Below are 26,698 nucleotides of genomic sequence, written 5' to 3'. Positions count from 1 at the left end.
AATAGTTAATTTTTTGACTGCAAATGACTATTGCATGTGAATTAGAACTCTTAGAATTAAAATTAGTGTGTTTAGAGTCATTTTAATGCCTGAAATTGGTCGAAATAGAAGCTTCTGAAAAGGAGAAAAAGTTTTTAAAAATGGCAATTTTGGTCACATTGAGGCTTTAAAAAGTAGTTATTCAACATGAGGCACAATCCAAATGACATTTTGAATCAATTTTTCGACAGTCCAAAAAATCAATTTTATGATGAAAAACGATGACCCGTGACCTGTCGAATTTTCTCCAGATGGTCAGAAATTATAATTTTTTAATGTTTAACTTATTGACTGTAAATGACTATTGCATGTGAATTAGAACTCTTAGAACTAAAATTAGTGTGTTTAGAGTCATTTTAATGCCTGAAATTGTTCGAAATAGAAGCTTCTGAGTAGGAGAAAAAGTCTGTAAAAATGGCAATTTTGGTCACATTGAGGCTTTAAAATGTAGTTATATAACATGAGGCACAATCCAAATGAAATTTTGAATCAATTTTTCGACAGTCCAAAAAATCAATTTTATGATGAAAAACGATGACCCGTGACCTGTCGAATTTTCTCCAAATGGTCAGAAATGGTAATTTTTTAATGTTTAACTTATTGACTGTAAATGACTATCGCATGCGAATTAGAACTCTTAGAACTAAAATTAGTGTGTTTAGAGTCATTTTAATGCCTGAAATTGGTCGAAATAGAAGCTTCTGAGTAGGAGAAAAAGTCTGCAAAAATGGCAATTTTGGTCACATTGAGGCTTTAAAATGTAGTTATTTAACATGAGGCACAATCCAAATGAAATTGTGAATCAATTTTTCGACAGTCCAAAAAATCAATTTTATGATGAAAAACGATGACCCGTGACCGGTCGAATTTTCTCCAGATAGTCAGAAATGGTAATTTTTTAATGTTTATCTTATTGACTGTAAATGACTATCGCATGTGAATTAGAACTCTTAGAACTAAAATTAGTGTGTTTAGAGTCATTTTAATGCCTGAAATTGGTCGAAATAGAAGCTTCTGAGTAGGAGAAAAAGTCTGCAAAAATGGCAATTTAGGTCACATTGAGGCTTTAAAAAGTAGTTATTCAACAGGAGGGACAATCCAAATGACATTTTGGATCAATTTTTCGACAGTCCCAAAAAATCAATTTTCTGATGAAAAACGATGACCCGTGACCTGTCGAATTTTCTCCAGATGGTCAGAAATGGTAATTTTTTAATGTTTAACTTATTGACTGTAAATGACTATCGCATGTGAATTAGAACTCTTAGAACTAAAATTATTGTGTTTAGAGTCATTTTAATGCCTGAAATTGGTCGAAATAGAAGCTTCTGAGTAGGAGAAAAAGTCTGTAAAAATGGCAATTTTGGTCACATTGAGGCTTTAAAATGTATTTATTCAACATGAGGCACAATCCAAATGAAATTTTGAATCAATTTTTCGACAGTCCAAAAAATCAATTTTCTGATGAAAAACGATGACCCGTGACCTGTCGAATTTTCTCCAGATGGTCAGAAATGGTAATTTTTTAATAGTTAATTTTTTGACTGCAAATGACTATTGCATGTGAATTAGAACTCTTAGAATTAAAATTAGTGTGTTTAGAGTCATTTTAATGCCTGAAATTGGTCGAAATAGAAGCTTCTGAAAAGGAGAAAAAATTTGTAAAAATGGCAATTTTGGTCACATTGAGGCTTTAAAAAGTAGTTATTCAACATGAGGAACAATCCAAATGACATTTTGAATCAATTTTTCAACAGTCCAAAAAATCAATTTTCTGATGAAAAACGATGACCCGTGACCTGTCGAATTTTCTCCAGATGGTCAGAAATTATAATTTTTTAATGTTTAACTTATTGACTGTAAATGACTATTGCATGTGAATTAGAACTCTTAGAACTAAAATTAGTGTGTTTAGAGTCATTTTAATGCCTGAAATTGGTCGAAATAGAAGCTTCTGAGTAGGAGAAAAAGTCTGCAAAAATGGCAATTTTGGTCACATTGAGGCTTTAAAAAGTAGTTATTCAACAGGAGGGACAATCCAAATGACATTTTGGATCAATTTTTCGACAGTCCAAAAAAATCAATTTTCTGATGAAAAACGATGACCCGTGACCTGTCGAATTTTCTCCAGATGGTCAGAAATGGTAATTTTTTAATGTTTAACTTATTGACTGTAAATGACTATCGCATGTGAATTAGAACTCTTAGAACTATAATTATTGTGTTTAGAGTCATTTTAATGCCTGAAATTGGTCGAAATAGAAGCTTCTGAAAAGGAGAAAAAGTTTGTAAAAATGGCAATTTTGGTCACATTGAGGCTTTAAAAAGTAGTTATTCAACATGAGGCACAATCCAAATGACATTTTGAATCAATTTTTCGACAGTCCAAAAAATCAATTTTCTGATGAAAAACGATGACCCGTGACCTGTCGAATTTTCTCCAGATGGTCAGAAATTATAATTTTTTAATGTTTAACTTATTGACTGTAAATGACTATTGCATGTGAATTAGAACTCTTAGAACTAAAATTAGTGTGTTTAGAGTCATTTTAATGCCTGAAATTGGTCAAAATAGAACCTCCTGAGCAGGAGAAAAAGTCTGCAAAAATGGCAATTAAGGTCACATTGAGGCTTTAAAAAGTAGTTATTCAACAGGAGGGACAATCCAAATGACATTTTGGATCAATTTTTCGACAGTCCAAAAAAATCAATTTTCTGATGAAAAACGATGACCCGTGACCTGTCGAATTTTCTCCAGATGGTCAGAAATGGTAATTTTTTAATGTTTAACTTATTGACTGTAAATGACTATCGCATGTGAATTAGAACTCTTAGAACTAAAATTATTGTGTTTAGAGTCATTTTAATGCCTGAAATTGGTCGAAATAGAAGCTTCTGAGTAGGAGAAAAAGTCTGTAAAAATGGCAATTTTGGTCACATTGAGGCTTTAAAATGTATTTATTCAACATGAGGCACAATCCAAATGAAATTTTGAATCAATTTTTCGACAGTCCAAAAAATCAATTTTCTGATGAAAAACGATGACCCGTGACCTGTCGAATTTTCTCCAGATGGTCAGAAATGGTAATTTTTTAATAGTTAATTTTTTGACTGCAAATGACTATTGCATGTGAATTAGAACTCTTAGAATTAAAATTAGTGTGTTTAGAGTCATTTTAATGCCTGAAATTGGTCGAAATAGAAGCTTCTGAAAAGGAGAAAAAGTTAGTAAAAATGGCAATTTTGGTCACATTGAGGCTTTAAAAAGTAGTTATTCAACATGAGGCACAATCCAAATGACATTTTGAATCAATTTTTCGACAGTCCAAAAAATCAATTTTCTGATGAAAAACGATGACCCGTGACCTGTCGAATTTTCTCCAGATGGTCAGAAATTATAATTTTTTAATGTTTAACTTATTGACTGTAAATGACTATTGCATGTGAATTAGAACTCTTAGAACTAAAACTAGTGTGTTTAGAGTCATTTTAATGCCTGAAATTGGTCGAAATAGAAGCTTCTGAGTAGGAGAAAAAGTCTGCAAAAATGGCAATTTTGGTCACATTGAGGCTTTAAAAAGTAGTTATTCAACAGGAGGGACAATCCAAATGACATTTTGGATCAATTTTTCGACAGTCCAAAAAAATCAATTTTCTGATGAAAAACGATGACCCGTGACCTGTCGAATTTTCTCCAGATGGTCAGAAATGGTAATTTTTTAATGTTTAACTTATTGACTGTAAATGACTATCGCATGTGAATTAGAACTCTTAGAACTAAAATTATTGTGTTTAGAGTCATTTTAATGCCTGAAATTGGTCGAAATAGAAGCTTCTGAGTAGGAGAAAAAGTCTGTAAAAATGGCAATTTTGGTCACATTGAGGCTTTAAAATGTATTTATTCAACATGAGGCACAATCCAAATGAAATTTCGAATCAATTTTTCGACAGTCCAAAAAATCAATTTTCTGATGAAAAACGATGACCCGTGACCTGTCGAATTTTCTCCAGATGGTCAGAAATGGTAATTTTTTAATGTTTAATTTGTTGACTGCAAATGACTATTGCATGTGAATTAGAACTCTTAGAATTAAAATTAGTGTGTTTAGAGTCATTTCAATGCCTGAAATTGGTCGAAATAGAAGCTTCTGAAAAGGAGAAAAAGTTTGTAAAAATGGCAATTTTGGTCACATTGAGGCTTTAAAAAGTAGTTATTCAACATGAGGCACAATCCAAATGACATTTTGAATCAATTTTTCGACAGTCCAAAAAATCAATTTTCTGATGAAAAACGATGACCCGTGACCTGTCGAATTTTCTCCAGATGGTCAGAAATTATAATTTTTTAATGTTTAACTTATTGACTGTAAATGACTATTGCATGTGAATTAGAACTCTTAGAACTAAAATTAGTGTGTTTAGAGTCATTTTAATGCCTGAAATTGGTCGAAATAGAAGCTTCTGAGTAGGAGAAAAAGTCTGCAAAAATGGCAATTTTGGTCACATTGAGGCTTTAAAAAGTAGTTATTCAACAGGAGGGACAATCCAAATGACATTTTGGATCAATTTTTCGACAGTCCAAAAAAATCAATTTTCTGATGAAAAACGATGACCCGTGACCTGTCGAATTTTCTCCAGATGGTCAGAAATGGTAATTTTTTTATGTTTAACTTATTGACTGTAAATGACTATCGCATGTGAATTAGAACGCTTAGAACTAAAATTATTGTGTTTAGAGTCATTTTAATGCCTGAAATTGGTCGAAATAGAAGCTTCTGAGTAGGAGAAAAAGTCTGTAAAAATGGCAATTTGGTCACATTGAGGCTTTAAAATGTATTTATTCAACATGAGGCACAATCCAAATGAAATTTTGAATCAATTTTTCGACAGTCCAAAAAATCAATTTTCTGATGAAAAACGATGACCCGTGACCTGTCGAATTTTCTCCAGATGGTCAGAAATGGTAATTTTTTAATAGTTAATTTTTTGACTGCAAATGACTATTGCATGTGAATTAGAACTCTTAGAATTAAAATTAGTGTGTTTAGAGTCATTTTAATGCCTGAAATTGGTCGAAATAGAAGCTTCTGAAAAGGAGAAAAAGTTTGTAAAAATGGCAATTTTGGTCACATTGAGGCTTTAAAAAGTAGTTATTCAACATGAGGCACAATCCAAATGACATTTTGAATCAATTTTTCGACAGTCCAAAAAATCAATTTTATGATGAAAAACGATGACCCGTGACCTGTCGAATTTTCTCCAAATGGTCAGAAATGGTAATTTTTTAATGTTTAACTTATTGACTGTAAATGACTATCGCATGCGAATTAGAACTCTTAGAACTAAAATTAGTGTGTTTAGAGTCATTTTAATGCCTGAAATTGGTCGAAATAGAAGCTTCTGAGTAGGAGAAAAAGTCTGCAAAAATGGCAATTTTGGTCACATTGAGGCTTTAAAATGTAGTTATTTAACATGAGGCACAATCCAAATGAAATTGTGAATCAATTTTTCGACAGTCCAAAAAATCAATTTTATGATGAAAAACGATGACCCGTGACCGGTCGAATTTTCTCCAGATAGTCAGAAATGGTAATTTTTTAATGTTTATCTTATTGACTGTAAATGACTATCGCATGTGAATTAGAACTCTTAGAACTAAAATTAGTGTGTTTAGAGTCATTTTAATGCCTGAAATTGGTCGAAATAGAAGCTTCTGAGTAGGAGAAAAAGTCTGCAAAAATGGCAATTTAGGTCACATTGAGGCTTTAAAAAGTAGTTATTCAACAGGAGGGACAATCCAAATGACATTTTGGATCAATTTTTCGACAGTCCCAAAAAATCAATTTTCTGATGAAAAACGATGACCCGTGACCTGTCGAATTTTCTCCAGATGGTCAGAAATGGTAATTTTTTAATGTTTAACTTATTGACTGTAAATGACTATCGCATGTGAATTAGAACTCTTAGAACTAAAATTAGTGTGTTTAGAGTCATTTTAATGCCTGAAATTGGTCGAAATAGAAGCTTCTGAAAAGGAGAAAAAATTTGTAAAAATGGCAATTTTGGTCACATTGAGGCTTTAAAAAGTAGTTATTCAACATGAGGCACAATCCAAATGACATTTTGAATCAATTTTTCGACAGTCCAAAAAATCAATTTTCTGATGAAAAACGATGACCCGTGACCTGTCGAATTTTCTCCAGATGGTCAGAAATTATAATTTTTTAATGTTTAACTTATTGACTGTAAATGACTATTGCATGTGAATTAGAACTCTTAGAACTAAAATTAGTGTGTTTAGAGTCATTTTAATGCCTGAAATTGGTCGAAATAGAAGCTTCTGAGTAGGAGAAAAAGTCTGCAAAAATGGCAATTTTGGTCACATTGAGGCTTTAAAAAGTAGTTATTCAACAGGAGGGACAATCCAAATGACATTTTGGATCAATTTTTCGACAGTCCAAAAAAATCAATTTTCTGATGAAAAACGATGACCCGTGACCTGTCGAATTTTCTCCAGATGGTCAGAAATGGTAATTTTTTAATGTTTAACTTATTGACTGTAAATGACTATCGCATGTGAATTAGAACTCTTAGAACTAAAATTATTGTGTTTAGAGTCATTTTAATGCCTGAAATTGGTCGAAATAGAAGCTTCTGAAAAGGAGAAAAAGTTTGTAAAAATGGCAATTTTGGTCACATTGAGGCTTTAAAAAGTAGTTATTCAACATGAGGCACAATCCAAATGACATTTTGAATCAATTTTTCGACAGTCCAAAAAATCAATTTTCTGATGAAAAACGATGACCCGTGACCTGTCGAATTTTCTCCAGATGGTCAGAAATTATAATTTTTTAATGTTTAACTTATTGACTGTAAATGACTATTGCATGTGAATTAGAACTCTTAGAACTAAAATTAGTGTGTTTAGAGTCATTTTAATGCCTGAAATTGGTCGAAATAGAACCTCCTGAGCAGGAGAAAAAGTCTGCAAAAATGGCAATTAAGGTCACATTGAGGCTTTAAAAAGTAGTTATTCAACAGGAGGGACAATCCAAATGACATTTTGGATCAATTTTTCGACAGTCCAAAAAAATCAATTTTCTGATGAAAAACGATGACCCGTGACCTGTCGAATTTTCTCCAGATGGTCAGAAATGGTAATTTTTTAATGTTTAACTTATTGACTGTAAATGACTATCGCATGTGAATTAGAACTCTTAGAACTAAAATTATTGTGTTTAGAGTCATTTTAATGCCTGAAATTGGTCGAAATAGAAGCTTCTGAGTAGGAGAAAAAGTCTGTAAAAATGGCAATTTTGGTCACATTGAGGCTTTAAAATGTATTTATTCAACATGAGGCACAATCCAAATGAAATTTTGAATCAATTTTTCGACAGTCCAAAAAATCAATTTTCTGATGAAAAACGATGACCCGTGACCTGTCGAATTTTCTCCAGATGGTCAGAAATGGTAATTTTTTAATAGTTAATTTTTTGACTGCAAATGACTATTGCATGTGAATTAGAACTCTTAGAATTAAAATTAGTGTGTTTAGAGTCATTTTAATGCCTGAAATTGGTCGAAATAGAAGCTTCTGAAAAGGAGAAAAAGTTTGTAAAAATGGCAATTTTGGTCACATTGAGGCTTTAAAAAGTAGTTATTCAACATGAGGCACAATCCAAATAACATTTTGAATCAATTTTTCGACAGTCCAAAAAATCAATTTTCTGATGAAAAACGATGACCCGTGACCTGTCGAATTTTCTCCAGATGGTCAGAAATGGTAATTTTTTTATGTTTAACTTATTGACTGTAAATGACTATCGCATGTGAATTAGAACTCTTAGAACTAAAATTATTGTGTTTAGAGTCATTTTAATGCCTGAAATTGGTCGAAATAGAAGCTTCTGAGTAGGAGAAAAAGTCTGTAAAAATGGCAATTTTGGTCACATTGAGGCTTTAAAATGTATTTATTCAACATGAGGCACAATCCAAATGAAATTTTGAATCAATTTTTCGACAGTCCAAAAAAACAATTTTCTGATGAAAAACGATGACCCGTGACCTGTCGAATTTTCTCCAGATGGTCAGAAATGGTAATTTTTTAATAGTTAATTTTTTGACTGCAAATGACTATTGCATGTGAATTAGAACTCTTAGAATTAAAATTAGTGTGTTTAGAGTCATTTTAATGCCTGAAATTGGTCGAAGTAGAAGCTTCTGAAAAGGAGAAAAAGTTTGTAAAAATGGCAATTTTGGTCACATTGAGGCTTTAAAAAGTAGTTATTCAACATGAGGCACAATCCAAATGACATTTTGAATCATTTTTTCGACAGTCCAAAAAATCAATTTTCTGATGAAAAACGATGACCCGTGACCTGTCGAATTTTCTTCAGATGGTCAGAAATTATAATTTTTTAATGTTTAACTTATTGACTGTAAATGACTATTGCATGTGAATTAGAACTCTTAGAACTAAAATTAGTGTGTTTAGAGTCATTTTAATGCCTGAAATTGGTCGAAATAGAAGCTTCTGAGTAGGAGAAAAAGTCTGCAAAAATGGCAATTTTGGTCACATTGAGGCTTTAAAATGTAGTTATTTAACATGAGGCACAATCCAAATGAAATTTTGAATCAATTTTTCGACAGTCCAAAAAATCAATTTTATGATGAAAAACGATGACCCGTGACCTGTCGAATTTTCTCCAGATGGTCAGAAATGGTAATTTTTTAATGTTTAACTTATTGACTGTAAATGACTATCGCATGTGAATTAGAACTCTTAGAACTAAAATTAGTGTGTTTAGAGTCATTTTAATGCCTGAAATTGGTCGAAATAGAAGCTTCTGAGTAGGAGAAAAAGTCTGCAAAAATGGCAATTTTGGTCACATTGAGGCTTTAAAATGTAGTTATTTAACATGAGGCACAATCCAAATGAAATTTTGAATCAATTTTTCGACAGTCCAAAAAATCAATTTTATGATGAAAAACGATGACCCGTGACCTGTCGAATTTTCTCCAGATGGTCAGAAATGGTAATTTTTTAATGTTTAATTTTTTGACTGCAAATGACTATTGCATGTGAATTAGAACTCTTAGAATTAAAATTAGTGTGTTTAGAGTCATTTTAATGCCTGAAATTGGTCGAAATAGAAGCTTCTGAAAAGGAGAAAAAGTTTGTAAAAATGGTAATTTTGGTCACATTGAGGCATTAAAAAGTAGTTATTCAACATGAGGCACAATCCAAATGACATTTTGAATCAATTTTTCGACAGTCCAAAAAATCAATTTTCTGATGAAAAACGATGACCCGTGACCTGTCGAATTTTCTCCAGATGGTCAGAAATTATAATTTTTTAATGTTTAACTTATTGACTGTAAATGACTATTGCATGTGAATTAGAACTCTTAGAACTAAAATTAGTGTGTTTAGAGTCATTTTAATGCCTGAAATTGGTCGAAATAGAAGCTTCTGAAAAGGAGAAAAAGTTTGTAAAAATGGCAATTTTGGTCACATTGAGGCTTTAAAAAGTAGTTATTCAACATGAGGCACAATCCAAATGACATTTTGAATCAATTTTTCGACAGTCCAAAAAATCAATTTTCTGATGAAAAACGATGACCCGTGACCTGTCGAATTTTCTCCAGATGGTCAGAAATTATAATTTTTTAATGTTTAACTTATTGACTGTAAATGACTATTGCATGTGAATTAGAACTCTTAGAACTAAAATTAGTGTGTTTAGAGTCATTTTAATGCCTGAAATTGGTCGAAATAGAACCTCCTGAGTAGGAGAAAAAGTCTGCAAAAATGGCAATTTTGGTCACATTGAGGCTTTAAAAAGTAGTTATTCAACAGGAGGGACAATCCAAATGACATTTTGGATCAATTTTTCGACAGTCCAAAAAAATCAATTTTCTGATGAAAAACGATGACCCGTGACCTGTCGAATTTTCTCCAGATGGTCAGAAATGGTAATTTTTTAATGTTTAACTTATTGACTGTAAATGACTATCGCATGTGAATTAGAACTCTTAGAACTAAAATTATTGTGTTTAGAGTCATTTTAATGCCTGAAATTGGTCGAAACAGAAGCTTCTGAGTAGGAGAAAAAGTCTGTAAAAATGGCAATTTTGGTCACATTGAGGCTTTAAAATGTATTTATTCAACATGAGGCACAATCCAAATGAAATTTTGAATCAATTTTTCGACAGTCCAAAAAATCAATTTTCTGATGAAAAACGATGACCCGTTACCTGTCGAATTTTCTCCAGATGGTCAGAAATGGTAATTTTTTAATAGTTAATTTTTTGACTGCAAATGACTATTGCATGTGAATTAGAACTCTTAGAATTAAAATTAGTGTGTTTAGAGTCATTTTAATGCCTGAAATTGGTCGAAGTAGAAGCTTCTGAAAAGGAGAAAAAGTTTGTAAAAATGGCAATTTTGGTCACATTGAGGCTTTAAAAAGTAGTTATTCAACATGAGGCACAATCCAAATGACATTTTGAATCATTTTTTCGACAGTCCAAAAAATCAATTTTCTGATGAAAAACGATGACCCGTGACCTGTCGAATTTTCTTCAGATGGTCAGAAATTATAATTTTTTAATGTTTAACTTATTGACTGTAAATGACTATTGCATGTGAATTAGAACTCTTAGAACTAAAATTAGTGTGTTTAGAGTCATTTTAATGCCTGAAATTGGTCGAAATAGAAGCTTCTGAGTAGGAGAAAAAGTCTGCAAAAATGGCAATTTTGGTCACATTGAGGCTTTAAAATGTAGTTATTTAACATGAGGCACAATCCAAATGAAATTTTGAATCAATTTTTCGACAGTCCAAAAAATCAATTTTATGATGAAAAACGATGACCCGTGACCTGTCGAATTTTCTCCAGATGATCAGAAATTATAATTTTTTAATGTTTAACTTATTGACTGTAAATGACTATCGCATGTGAATTCGAACTCTTAGAACTAAAATTAGTGTGTTTAGAGTCATTTTAATGCCTGAAATTGGTCGAAATAGAAGCTTCTGAGTAGGTGAAAAAGTCTGCAAAAATGGCAATTTTGGTCACATTGAGGCTTTAAAAAGTAGTTATTCAACAGGAGGGACAATCCAAATGACATTTTGGATCAATTTTTCGACAGTCCAAAAAAATCAATTTATTGATGAAAAACGATGACCCGTGACCTGTCGAATTTTCTCCAGATGGTCAGAAATGGTAATTTTTTAATGTTTAACTTATTGACTGTAAATGACTATCGCATGTGAATTAGAACTCTTAGAACTAAAATTAGTGTGTTTAGAGTCATTTTAATGCCTGAAATTGGTCGAAATAGAAGCTTCTGAGTAGGAGAAAAAGTCTGTAAAAATGGCAATTTTGGTCACATTGAGGCTTTAAAAAGTAGTTATTCAACAGGAGGGACAATCCAAATGACATTTTGGATAAATTTTTCGACAGTCCAAAAAAATCAATTTTCTGATGAAAAACGATGACCCGTGACCTGTCGAATTTTCTCCAGATGGTCGGAAATGGTAATTTTTTAATGTTTAATTTATTGACTGCAAATGACTATTGCATGTGAATTAGAACTCTTAGAATTAAAATTAGTGTGTTTAGAGTCATTTTAATGCCTGAAATTGGTCGAAATAGAAGCTTCTGAAAAGGAGAAAAAGTTTGTAAAAATGGCAATTTTGGTCACATTGAGGCTTTAAAAAGTAGTTATTCAACATGAGGCACAATCCAAATGAAATTTCGAATCAATTTTTCGACAGTCCAAAAAATCAATTTTCTGATGAAAAACGATGACCCGTGACCTGTCGAATTTTCTCCAGATGGTCAGAAATGGTAATTTTTTAATGTTTAATTTTTTGACTGCAAATGACTATTGCATGTGAATTAGAACTCTTAGAATTAAAATTAGTGTGTTTAGAGTCATTTTAATGCCTGAAATTGGTCGAAATAGAAGCTTCTGAAAAGGAGAAAAAGTTTGTAAAAATGGCAATTTTGGTCACATTGAGGCTTTAAAAAGTAGTTATTCAACATGAGGCACAATCCAAATGACATTGTGAATCAATTTTTCGACAGTCCAAAAAATCAATTTTCTGATGAAAAACGATGACCCGTGACCTGTCGAATTTTCTCCAGATGGTCAGAAATGGTAATTTTTTAATGTTTAACTTATTGACTGTAAATGACTATTGCATGTGAATTAGAACTCTTAGAACTAAAATTAGTGTGTTTAGAGTCATATTAATGCCTGAAATTGGTCGAAATAGAAGCTTCTGAGTAGGAGAAAAAGTCTGCAAAAATGGCAATTTTGGTCACATTGAGGCTTTAAAAAGTAGTTATTCAACAGGAGGGACAATCCAAATGACATTTTGGATCAATTTTTCGACAGTCCAAAAAAATCAATTTTCTGATGAAAAACGATGACCCGTGACCTGTCGAATTTTCTCCAGATGGTCAGAAATGGTAATTTTTTAATGTTTAACTTATTGACTGTAAATGACTATCGCATGTGAATTAGAACTCTTAGAACTAAAATTAGTGTGTTTAGAGTCATTTTAATGCCTGAAATTGGTCGAAATAGAAGCTTCTGAGTAGGAGAAAAAGTCTGTAAAAATGGCAATTTTGGTCACATTGAGGCTTTAAAAAGTAGTTATTCAACAGGAGGGACAATCCAAATGACATTTTGGATCAATTTTTCGACAGTCCAAAAAAATCAATTTTCTGATGAAAAACGATGACCCGTGACCTGTCGAATTTTCTCCAGATGGTCGGAAATGGTAATTTTTTAATGTTTAATTTATTGACTGCAAATGACTATTGCATGTGAATTAGAACTCTTAGAATTAAAATTAGTGTGTTTAGAGTCGTTTTAATGCCTGAAATTGGTCGAAATAGAAGCTTCTGAGTAGGAGAAAAAGTCTGTAAAAATGGCAATTTTGGTCACATTGAGGCTTTAAAATGTATTTATTCAACATGAGGCACAATCCAAATGAAATTTCGAATCAATTTTTCGACAGTCCAAAAAATCAATTTTCTGATGAAAAACGATGACCCGTGACCTGTCGAATTTTCTCCAGATGGTCAGAAATGGTAATTTTTTAATGTTTAATTTTTTGACTGCAAATGACTATTGCATGTGAATTAGAACTCTTAGAATTAAAATTAGTGTGTTTAGAGTCATTTTAATGCCTGAAATTGGTCGAAATAGAAGCTTCTGAAAAGGAGAAAAAGTTTGTAAAAATGGCAATTTTGGTCACATTGAGGCTTTAAAAAGTAGTTATTCAACATGAGGCACAATCCAAATGACATTTTGAATCAATTTTTCGACAGTCCAAAAAATCAATTTTCTGATGAAAAACGATGACCCGTGACCTGTCGAATTTTCTCCAGATGGTCAGAAATTATAATTTTTTAATGTTTAACTTATTGACTGTAAATGACTTTTGCATGTGAATTAGAACTCTTAGAACTAAAATTAGTGTGTTTAGAGTCATTTTAATGCCTGAAATTGGTCGAATTAGAAGCTTCTGAGTAGGAGAAAAAGTCTGCAAAAATGGCAATTTTGGTCACATTGAGGCTTTAAAAAGTAGTTATTCAACAGGAGGGACAATCCAAATGACATTTTGGATCAATTTTTCGACAGTCCAAAAAAATCAATTTTCTGATGAAAAACGATGACCCGTGACCTGTCGAATTTTCTCCAGATGGTCGGAAATGGTAATTTTTTAATGTTTATTTTATTGACTGCAAATGACTATTGCATGTGAATTAGAACTCTTAGAATTAAAATTAGTGTGTTTAGAGTCATTTTAATGCCTGAAATTGGTCGAAATAGAAGCTTCTGAGTAGGAGAAAAAGTCTGTAAAAATGGCAATTTTGGTCACATTGAGGCTTTAAAATGTATTTATTCAACATGAGGCACAATCCAAATGAAATTTTGAATCAATTTTTCGACAGTCCAAAAAAATCAATTTTCTGATGAAAAACGATGACCCGTGACCTGTCGAATTTTCTCCAGATGGTCAGAAATTATAATTTTTTAATGTTTAACTTATTGACTGTAAATGACTATTGCATGTGAATTAGAACTCTTAGAACTAAAATTAGTGTGTTTAGAGTCATTTTAATGCCTGAAATTGGTCGAAATAGAAGCTTCTGAAAAGGAGAAAAAGTTTGTAAAAATGGCAATTTTGGTCACATTGAGGCTTTAAAAAGTAGTTATTCAACATGAGGCACAATCCAAATGACATTTTGAATCAATTTTTCGACAGTCCAAAAAATCAATTTTCTGATGAAAAACGATGACCCGTGACCTGTCGAATTTTCTCCAGATGGTCAGAAATTATAATTTTTTAATGTTTAACTTATTGACTGTAAATGACTATTGCATGTGAATTAGAACTCTTAGAACTAAAATTAGTGTGTTTAGAGTCATTTTAATGCCTGAAATTGGTCGAAATAGAAGCTTCTGAGTAGGAGAAAAAGTCTGTAAAAATGGCAATTTTGGTCACATTGAGGCTTTAAAATGTATTTATTCAACATGAGGCACAATCCAAATGAAATTTTGAATCAATTTTTCGACAGTCCAAAAAATCAATTTTCTGATGAAAAACGATGACCCGTGACCTGTCGAATTTTCTCCAGATGGTCAGAAATGGTAATTTTTTAATAGTTAATTTTTTGACTGCAAATGACTATTGCATGTGAATTAGAACTCTTAGAATTAAAATCAGTGTGTTTAGAGTCATTTTAATGCCTGAAATTGGTCGAAATAGAAGCTTCTGAGTAGGAGAAAAAGTCTGCAAAAATGGCAATTTTGGTCACATTGAGGCTTTAAAAAGTAGTTATTCAACAGGAGGGACAATCCAAATGACATTTTGGATCAATTTTTCGACAGTCCAAAAAAATCAATTTTCTGATGAAAAACGATGACCCGTGACCTGTCGAATTTTCTCCAGATGGTCAGAAATGGTAATTTTTTAATGTTTAACTTATTGACTGTAAATGACTATCGCATGTGAATTAGAACTCTTAGAACTATAATTATTGTGTTTAGAGTCATTTTAATGCCTGAAATTGGTCGAAATAGAAGCTTCTGAAAAGGAGAAAAAGTTTGTAAAAATGGCAATTTTGGTCACATTGAGGCTTTAAAAAGTAGTTATTCAACATGAGGCACAATCCAAATGACATTTTGAATCAATTTTTCGACAGTCCAAAAAATCAATTTTCTGATGAAAAACGATGACCCGTGACCTGTCGAATTTTCTCCAGATGGTCAGAAATTATAATTTTTTAATGTTTAACTTATTGACTGTAAATGACTATTGCATGTGAATTAGAACTCTTAGAACTAAAATTAGTGTGTTTAGAGTCATTTTAATGCCTGAAATTGGTCGAAATAGAACCTCCTGAGCAGGAGAAAAAGTCTGCAAAAATGGCAATTAAGGTCACATTGAGGCTTTAAAAAGTAGTTATTCAACAGGAGGGACAATCCAAATGACATTTTGGATCAATTTTTCGACAGTCCAAAAAAATCAATTTTCTGATGAAAAACGATGACCCGTGACCTGTCGAATTTTCTCCAGATGGTCAGAAATGGTAATTTTTTAATGTTTAACTTATTGACTGTAAATGACTATCGCATGTGAATTAGAACTCTTAGAACTAAAATTATTGTGTTTAGAGTCATTTTAATGCCTGAAATTGGTCGAAATAGAAGCTTCTGAGTAGGAGAAAAAGTCTGTAAAAATGGCAATTTTGGTCACATTGAGGCTTTAAAATGTATTTATTCAACATGAGGCACAATCCAAATGAAATTTTGAATCAATTTTTCGACAGTCCAAAAAATCAATTTTCTGATGAAAAACGATGACCCGTGACCTGTCGAATTTTCTCCAGATGGTCAGAAATGGTAATTTTTTAATAGTTAATTTTTTGACTGCAAATGACTATTGCATGTGAATTAGAACTCTTAGAATTAAAATTAGTGTGTTTAGAGTCATTTTAATGCCTGAAATTGGTCGAAATAGAAGCTTCTGAAAAGGAGAAAAAGTTAGTAAAAATGGCAATTTTGGTCACATTGAGGCTTTAAAAAGTAGTTATTCAACATGAGGCACAATCCAAATGACATTTTGAATCAATTTTTCGACAGTCCAAAAAATCAATTTTCTGATGAAAAACGATGACCCGTGACCTGTCGAATTTTCTCCAGATGGTCAGAAATTATAATTTTTTAATGTTTAACTTATTGACTGTAAATGACTATTGCATGTGAATTAGAACTCTTAGAACTAAAACTAGTGTGTTTAGAGTCATTTTAATGCCTGAAATTGGTCGAAATAGAAGCTTCTGAGTAGGAGAAAAAGTCTGCAAAAATGGCAATTTTGGTCACATTGAGGCTTTAAAAAGTAGTTATTCAACAGGAGGGACAATCCAAATGACATTTTGGATCAATTTTTCGACAGTCCAAATAAATCAATTTTCTGATGAAAAACGATGACCCGTGACCTGTCGAATTTTCTCCAGATGGTCAGAAATGGTAATTTTTTAATGTTTAACTTATTGACTGTAAATGACTATCGCATGTGAATTAGAACTCTTAGAACTAAAATTATTGTGTTTAGAGTCATTTTAATGCCTGAAATTGGTCAAAATAGAAGCTTCTGAGTAGGAGAAAAAGTCTGTAAAAATGGCAATTTTGGTCACATTGAGGCTTTAAAATGTATTTATTCAACATGAGGCACAATCCAAATGAAATTTCGAATCAATTTTTCGACAGTCCAAAAAATCAATTTTCTGATGAAAAACGATGACCCGTGACCTGTCGAATTTTCTCCAGATGGTCAGAAATGGTAATTTTTTAATGTTTAATTTGTTGACTGCAAATGACTATTGCATGTGAATTAGAACTCTTAGAATTAAAATTAGTGTGTTTAGAGTCATTTCAATGCCTGAAATTGGTAGAAATAGAAGCTTCTGAAAAGGAGAAAAAGTTTGTAAAAATGGCAATTTTGGTCACATTGAGGCTTTAAAAAGTAGTTATTCAACATGAGGCACAATCCAAATGACATTTTGAATCAATTTTTCGACAGTCCAAAAAATCAATTTTCTGATGAAAAACGATGACCCGTGACCTGTCGAATTTTCTCCAGATGGTCAGAAATTATAATTTTTTAATGTTTAACTTATTGACTGTAAATGACTATTGCATGTGAATTAGAACTCTTAGAACTAAAATTAGTGTGTTTAGAGTCATTTTAATGCCTGAAATTGGTCGAAATAGAAGCTTCTGAGTAGGAGAAAAAGTCTGCAAAAATGGCAATTTTGGTCACATTGAGGCTTTAAAAAGTAGTTATTCAACAGGAGGGACAATCCAAATGACATTTTGGATCAATTTTTCGACAGTCCAAAAAAATCAATTTTCTGATGAAAAACGATGACCCGTGACCTGTCGAATTTTCTCCAGATGGTCAGAAATGGTAATTTTTTTATGTTTAACTTATTGACTGTAAATGACTATCGCATGTGAATTAGAACGCTTAGAACTAAAATTATTGTGTTTAGAGTCATTTTAATGCCTGAAATTGGTCGAAATAGAAGCTTCTGAGTAGGAGAAAAAGTCTGTAAAAATGGCAATTTTGGTCACATTGAGGCTTTAAAATGTATTTATTCAACATGAGGCACAATCCAAATGAAATTTTGAATCAATTTTTCGACAGTCCAAAAAATCAATTTTCTGATGAAAAACGATGACCCGTGACCTGTCGAATTTTCTCCAGATGGTCAGAAATGGTAATTTTTTAATAGTTAATTTTTTGACTGCAAATGACTATTGCATGTGAATTAGAACTCTTAGAATTAAAATTAGTGTGTTTAGAGTCATTTTAATGCCTGAAATTGGTCGAAATAGAAGCTTCTGAAAAGGAGAAAAAGTTTGTAAAAATGGCAATTTTGGTCACATTGAGGCTTTAAAAAGTAGTTATTCAACATGAGGCACAATCCAAATGACATTTTGAATCAATTTTTCGACAGTCTAAAAAATCAATTTTATGATGAAAAACGATGACCCGTGACCTGTCGAATTTTCTCCAGATGGTCAGAAATTATAATTTTTTAATGTTTAACTTATTGACTGTAAATGACTATTGCATGTGAATTAGAACTCTTAGAACTAAAATTAGTGTGTTTAGAGTCATTTTAATGCCTGAAATTGTTCGAAATAGAAGCTTCTGAGTAGGAGAAAAAGTCTGTAAAAATGGCAATTTTGGTCACATTGAGGCTTTAAAATGTAGTTATTTAACATGAGGCACAATCCAAATGAAATTTTGAATCAATTTTTCGACAGTCCAAATAATCAATTTTATGATGAAAAACGATGACCCGTGACCTGTCGAATTTTCTCCAAATGGTCAGAAATGGTAATTTTTTAATGTTTAACTTATTGACTGTAAATGACTATCGCATGCGAATTAGAACTCTTAGAACTAAAATTAGTGTGTTTAGAGTCATTTTAATGCCTGAAATTGGTCGAAATAGAAGCTTCTGAGTAGGAGAAAAAGTCTGCAAAAATGGCAATTTTGGTCACATTGAGGCTTTAAAATGTAGTTATTTAACATGAGGCACAATCCAAATGAAATTGTGAATCAATTTTTCGACAGTCCAAAAAATCAATTTTATGATGAAAAACGATGACCCGTGACCGGTCGAATTTTCTCCAGATAGTCAGAAATGGTAATTTTTTAATGTTTATCTTATTGACTGTAAATGACTATCGCATGTGAATTAGAACTCTTAGAACTAAAATTAGTGTGTTTAGAGTCATTTTAATGCCTGAAATTGGTCGAAATAGAAGCTTCTGAGTAGGAGAAAAAGTCTGCAAAAATGGCAATGTAGGTCACATTGAGGCTTTAAAAAGTAGTTATTCAACAGGAGGGACAATCCAAATGACATTTTGGATCAATTTTTCGACAGTCCCAAAAAATCAATTTTCTGATGAAAAACGATGACCCGTGACCTGTCGAATTTTCTCCAGATGGTCAGAAATGGTAATTTTTTAATGTTTAACTTATTGACTGTAAATGACTATCGCATGTGAATTAGAACTCTTAGAACTAAAATTAGTGTGTTTAGAGTCATTTTAATGCCTGAAATTGGTCGAAATAGAAGCTTCTGAAAAGGAGAAAAAATTTGTAAAAATGGCAATTTTGGTCACATTGAGGCTTTAAAAAGTAGTTATTCAACATGAGGCACAATCCAAATGACATTTTGAATCAATTTTTCGACAGTCCAAAAAATCAATTTTCTGATGAAAAACGATGACCCGTGACCTGTCGAATTTTCTCCAGATGGTCGGAAATGGTAATTTTTTAATGTTTAATTTATTGACTGCAAATGACTATTGCATGTGAATTAGAACTCTTAGAATTAAAATTAGTGTGTTTAGAGTCGTTTTAATGCCTGAAATTGGTCGAAATAGAAGCTTCTGAGTAGGAGAAAAAGTCTGTAAAAATGGCAATTTTGGTCACATTGAGGCTTTAAAATGTATTTATTCAACATGAGGCACAATCCAAATGAAATTTCGAATCAATTTTTCGACAGTCCAAAAAATCAATTTTCTGATGAAAAACGATGACCCGTGACCTGTCGAATTTTCTCCAGATGGTCAGAAATGGTAATTTTTTAATGTTTAATTTTTTGACTGCAAATGACTATTGCATGTGAATTAGAACTCTTAGAATTAAAATTAGTGTGTTTAGAGTCATTTTAATGCCTGAAATTGGTCGAAATAGAAGCTTCTGAAAAGGAGAAAAAGTTTGTAAAAATGGCAATTTTGGTCACATTGAGGCTTTAAAAAGTAGTTATTCAACATGAGGCACAATCCAAATGACATTTTGAATCAATTTTTCGACAGTCCAAAAAATCAATTTTCTGATGAAAAACGATGACCCGTGACCTGTCGAATTTTCTCCAGATGGTCAGAAATTATAATTTTTTAATGTTTAACTTATTGACTGTAAATGACTTTTGCATGTGAATTAGAACTCTTAGAACTAAAATTAGTGTGTTTAGAGTCATTTTAATGCCTGAAATTGGTCGAATTAGAAGCTTCTGAGTAGGAGAAAAAGTCTGCAAAAATGGCAATTTTGGTCACATTGAGGCTTTAAAAAGTAGTTATTCAACAGGAGGGACAATCCAAATGACATTTTGGATCAATTTTTCGACAGTCCAAAAAAATCAATTTTCTGATGAAAAACGATGACCCGTGACCTGTCGAATTTTCTCCAGATGGTCAGAAATGGTAATTTTTTAATGTTTAACTTATTGACTGTAAATGACTATCGCATGTGAATTAGAACTCTTAGAACTAAAATTATTGTGTTTAGAGTCATTTTAATGCCTGAAATTGGTCGAAATAGAAGCTTCTGAGTAGGAGAAAAAGTCTGTAAAAATGGTAATTTTGGTCACATTGAGGCTTTAAAATGTATTTATTCAACATAAGGCACAATCCAAATGAAATTTTGAATCAATTTTTCGACCGTCCAAAAAAATCAATTTTCTGATGAAAAACGATGACCCGTGACCTGTCGAATTTTCTCCAGATGGTCAGAAATGGTAATTTTTTAATAGTTAATTTTTTGACTGCAAATGACTATTGCATGTGAATTAGAACTCTTAGAATTAAAATTAGTGTGTTTAGAGTCATTTTAATGCCTGAAATTGGTCGAAATAGAAGCTTCTGAGTAGGAGAAAAAGTCTGTAAAAATGGCAATTTTGGTCACATTGAGGCTTTAAAATGTATTTATTCAACATGAGGCACAATCCAAATGAAATTTTGAATCAATTTTTCGACAGTCCAAAAAATCAATTTTCTGATGAAAAACGATGACCCGTGACCTGTCGAATTTTCTCCAGATGGTCAGAAATTATAATTTTTTAATGTTTAACTTATTGACTGTAAATGACTATTGCATGTGAATTAGAACTCTTAGAACTAAAATTAGTGTGTTTAGAGTCATTTTAATGCCTGAAATTGGTCGAAATAGAAGCTTCTGAAAAGGAGAAAAAGTTTGTAAAAATGGCAATTTTGGTCACATTGAGGCTTTAAAAAGTAGTTATTCAACATGAGGCACAATCCAAATGACATTTTGAATCAATTTTTCGACAGTCCAAAAAATCAATTTTCTGATGAAAAACGATGACCCGTGACCTGTCGAATTTTCTCCAGATGGTCAGAAATTATAATTTTTTAATGTTTAACTTATTGACTGTAAATGACTATTGCATGTGAATTAGAACTCTTAGAACTAAAATTAGTGTGTTTAGAGTCATTTTAATGCCTGAAATTGGTCGAAATAGAAGCTTCTGAGTAGGAGAAAAAGTCTGTAAAAATGGCAATTTTGGTCACATTGAGGCTTTAAAATGTATTTATTCAACATGAGGCACAATCCAAATGAAATTTTGAATCAATTTTTCGACAGTCCAAAAAATCAATTTTCTGATGAAAAACGATGACCCGTGACCTGTCGAATTTTCTCCAGATGGTCAGAAATGGTAATTTTTTAATAGTTAATTTTTTGACTGCAAATGACTATTGCATGTGAATTAGAACTCTTAGAATTAAAATTAGTGTGTTTAGAGTCATTTTAATGCCTGAAATTGGTCGAAATAGAAGCTTCTGAGTAGGAGAAAAAGTCTGCAAAAATGGCAATTTTGGTCACATTGAGGCTTTAAAAAGTAGTTATTCAACAGGAGGGACAATCCAAATGACATTTTGGATCAATTTTTCGACAGTCCAAAAAAATCAATTTTCTGATGAAAAACGATGACCCGTGACCTGTCGAATTTTCTCCAGATGGTCAGAAATGGTAATTTTTTAATGTTTAACTTATTGACTGTAAATGACTATCGCATGTGAATTAGAACTCTTAGAACTATAATTATTGTGTTTAGAGTCATTTTAATGCCTGAAATTGGTCGAAATAGAAGCTTCTGAAAAGGAGAAAAAGTTTGTAAAAATGGCAATTTTGGTCACATTGAGGCTTTAAAAAGTAGTTATTCAACATGAGGCACAATCCAAATGACATTTTGAATCAATTTTTCGACAGTCCAAAAAATCAATTTTCTGATGAAAAACGATGACCCGTGACCTGTCGAATTTTCTCCAGATGGTCAGAAATTATAATTTTTTAATGTTTAACTTATTGACTGTAAATGACTATTGCATGTGAATTAGAACTCTTAGAACTAAAATTAGTGTGTTTAGAGTCATTTTAATGCCTGAAATTGGTCGAAATAGAACCTCCTGAGCAGGAGAAAAAGTCTGCAAAAATGGCAATTAAGGTCACATTGAGGCTTTAAAAAGTAGTTATTCAACAGGAGGGACAATCCAAATGACATTTTGGATCAATTTTTCGACAGTCCAAAAAAATCAATTTTCTGATGAAAAACGATGACCCGTGACCTGTCGAATTTTCTCCAGATGGTCAGAAATGGTAATTTTTTAATGTTTAACTTATTGACTGTAAATGACTATCGCATGTGAATTAGAACTCTTAGAACTAAAATTATTGTGTTTAGAGTCATTTTAATGCCTGAAATTGGTCGAAATAGAAGCTTCTGAGTAGGAGAAAAAGTCTGTAAAAATGGCAATTTTGGTCACATTGAGGCTTTAAAATGTATTTATTCAACATGAGGCACAATCCAAATGAAATTTTGAATCAATTTTTCGACAGTCCAAAAAATCAATTTTCTGATGAAAAACGATGACCCGTGACCTGTCGAATTTTCTCCAGATGGTCAGAAATGGTAATTTTTTAATAGTTAATTTTTTGACTGCAAATGACTATTGCATGTGAATTAGAACTCTTAGAATTAAAATTAGTGTGTTTAGAGTCATTTTAATGCCTGAAATTGGTCGAAATAGAAGCTTCTGAAAAGGAGAAAAAGTTAGTAAAAATGGCAATTTTGGTCACATTGAGGCTTTAAAAAGTAGTTATTCAACATGAGGCACAATCCAAATGACATTTTGAATCAATTTTTCGACAGTCCAAAAAATCAATTTTCTGATGAAAAACGATGACCCGTGACCTGTCGAATTTTCTCCAGATGGTCAGAAATTATAATTTTTTAATGTTTAACTTATTGACTGTAAATGACTATTGCATGTGAATTAGAACTCTTAGAACTAAAACTAGTGTGTTTAGAGTCATTTTAATGCCTGAAATTGGTCGAAATAGAAGCTTCTGAGTAGGAGAAAAAGTCTGCAAAAATGGCAATTTTGGTCACATTGAGGCTTTAAAAAGTAGTTATTCAACAGGAGGGACAATCCAAATGACATTTTGGATCAATTTTTCGACAGTCCAAAAAAATCAATTTTCTGATGAAAAACGATGACCCGTGACCTGTCGAATTTTCTCCAGATGGTCAGAAATGGTAATTTTTTAATGTTTAACTTATTGACTGTAAATGACTATCGCATGTGAATTAGAACTCTTAGAACTAAAATTATTGTGTTTAGAGTCATTTTAATGCCTGAAATTGGTCGAAATAGAAGCTTCTGAGTAGGAGAAAAAGTCTGTAAAAATGGCAATTTTGGTCACATTGAGGCTTTAAAATGTATTTATTCAACATGAGGCACAATCCAAATGAAATTTCGAATCAATTTTTCGACAGTCCAAAAAATCAATTTTCTGATGAAAAACGATGACCCGTGACCTGTCGAATTTTCTCCAGATGGTCAGAAATGGTAATTTTTTAATGTTTAATTTGTTGACTGCAAATGACTATTGCATGTGAATTAGAACTCTTAGAATTAAAATTAGTGTGTTTAGAGTCATTTCAATGCCTGAAATTGGTCGAAATAGAAGCTTCTGAAAAGGAGAAAAAGTTTGTAAAAATGGCAATTTTGGTCACATTGAGGCTTTAAAAAGTAGTTATTCAACATGAGGCACAATCCAAATGACATTTTGAATCAATTTTTCGACAGTCCAAAAAATCAATTTTCTGATGAAAAACGATGACCCGTGACCTGTCGAATTTTCTCCAGATGGTCAGAAATTATAATTTTTTAATGTTTAACTTATTGACTGTAAATGACTATTGCATGTGAATTAGAACTCTTAGAACTAAAATTAGTGTGTTTAGAGTCATTTTAATGCCTGAAATTGGTCGAAATAGAAGCTTCTGAGTAGGAGAAAAAGTCTGCAAAAATGGCAATTTTGGTCACATTGAGGCTTTAAAAAGTAGTTATTCAACAGGAGGGACAATCCAAATGACATTTTGGATCAATTTTTCGACAGTCCAAAAAAATCAATTTTCTGATGAAAAACGATGACCCGTGACCTGTCGAATTTTCTCCAGATGGTCAGAAATGGTAATTTTTTTATGTTTAACTTATTGACTGTAAATGACTATCGCATGTGAATTAGAACGCTTAGAACTAAAATTATTGTGTTTAGAGTCATTTTAATGCCTGAAATTGGTCGAAATAGAAGCTTCTGAGTAGGAGAAAAAGTCTGTAAAAATGGCAATTTTGGTCACATTGAGGCTTTAAAATGTATTTATTCAACATGAGGCACAATCCAAATGAAATTTTGAATCAATTTTTCGACAGTCCAAAAAATCAATTTTCTGATGAAAAACGATGACCCGTGACCTGTCGAATTTTCTCCAGATGGTCAGAAATGGTAATTTTTTAATAGTTAATTTTTTGACTGCAAATGACTATTGCATGTGAATTAGAACTCTTAGAATTAAAATTAGTGTGTTTAGAGTCATTTTAATGCCTGAAATTGGTCGAAATAGAAGCTTCTGAAAAGGAGAAAAAGTTTGTAAAAATGGCAATTTTGGTCACATTGAGGCTTTAAAAAGTAGTTATTCAACATGAGGCACAATCCAAATGACATTTTGAATCAATTTTTCGACAGTCCAAAAAATCAATTTTATGATGAAAAACGATGACCCGTGACCTGTCGAATTTTTTCCAGATGGTCAGAAATTATAATTTTTTAATGTTTAACTTATTGACTGTAAATGACTATTGCATGTGAATTAGAACTCTTAGAACTAAAATTAGTGTGTTTAGAGTCATTTTAATGCCTGAAATTGTTCGAAATAGAAGCTTCTGAGTAGGAGAAAAAGTCTGTAAAAATGGCAATTTTGGTCACATTGAGGCTTTAAAATGTAGTTATTTAACATGAGGCACAATCCAAATGAAATTTTGAATCAATTTTTCGACAGTCCAAAAAATCAATTTTATGATGAAAAACGATGACCCGTGACCTGTCGAATTTTCTCCAAATGGTCAGAAATGGTAATTTTTTAATGTTTAACTTATTGACTGTAAATGACTATCGCATGCGAATTAGAACTCTTAGAACTAAAATTAGTGTGTTTAGAGTCATTTTAATGCCTGAAATTGGTCGAAATAGAAGCTTCTGAGTAGGAGAAAAAGTCTGCAAAAATGGCAATTTTGGTCACATTGAGGCTTTAAAATGTAGTTATTTAACATGAGGCACAATCCAAATGAAATTGTGAATCAATTTTTCGACAGTCCAAAAAATCAATTTTATGATGAAAAACGATGACCCGTGACCGGTCGAATTTTCTCCAGATAGTCAGAAATGGTAATTTTTTAATGTTTATCTTATTGACTGTAAATGACTATCGCATGTGAATTAGAACTCTTAGAACTAAAATTAGTGTGTTTAGAGTCATTTTAATGCCTGAAATTGGTCGAAATAGAAGCTTCTGAGTAGGAGAAAAAGTCTGCAAAAATGGCAATTTAGGTCACATTGAGGCTTTAAAAAGTAGTTATTCAACAGGAGGGACAATCCAAATGACATTTTGGATCAATTTTTCGACAGTCCCAAAAAATCAATTTTCTGATGAAAAACGATGACCCGTGACCTGTCGAATTTTCTCCAGATGGTCAGAAATGGTAATTTTTTAATGTTTAACTTATTGACTGTAAATGACTATCGCATGTGAATTAGAACTCTTAGAACTAAAATTAGTGTGTTTAGAGTCATTTTAATGCCTGAAATTGGTCGAAATAGAAGCTTCTGAAAAGGAGAAAAAATTTGTAAAAATGGCAATTTTGGTCACATTGAGGCTTTAAAAAGTAGTTATTCAACATGAGGCACAATCCAAATGACATTTTGAATCAATTTTTCGACAGTCCAAAAAATCAATTTTCTGATGAAAAACGATGACCCGTGACCTGTCGAATTTTCTCCAGATGGTCAGAAATTATAATTTTTTAATGTTTAACTTATTGACTGTAAATGACTATTGCATGTGAATTAGAACTCTTAGAACTAAAATTAGTGTGTTTAGAGTCATTTTAATGCCTGAAATTGGTCGAAATAGAAGCTTCTGAGTAGGAGAAAAAGTCTGCAAAAATGGCAATTTTGGTCACATTGAGGCTTTAAAAAGTAGTTATTCAACAGGAGGGACAATCCAAATGACATTTTGGATCAATTTTTCGACAGTCCAAAAAAATCAATTTTCTGATGAAAAACGATGACCCGTGACCTGTCGAATTTTCTCCAGATGGTCAGAAATGGTAATTTTTTAATGTTTAACTTATTGACTGTAAATGACTATCGCATGTGAATTAGAACTCTTAGAACTAAAATTAT

The sequence above is a fragment of the Triturus cristatus genome, chromosome 1_2 (genome assembly GCF_964204655.1).
Source record: "Triturus cristatus chromosome 1_2, aTriCri1.1, whole genome shotgun sequence".
NCBI lineage: Eukaryota > Metazoa > Chordata > Amphibia > Caudata > Salamandridae > Triturus > Triturus cristatus.
The sequence above is the reverse complement of the archived record's forward strand: the minus strand, read 5'-3'. Positions refer to the sequence as shown.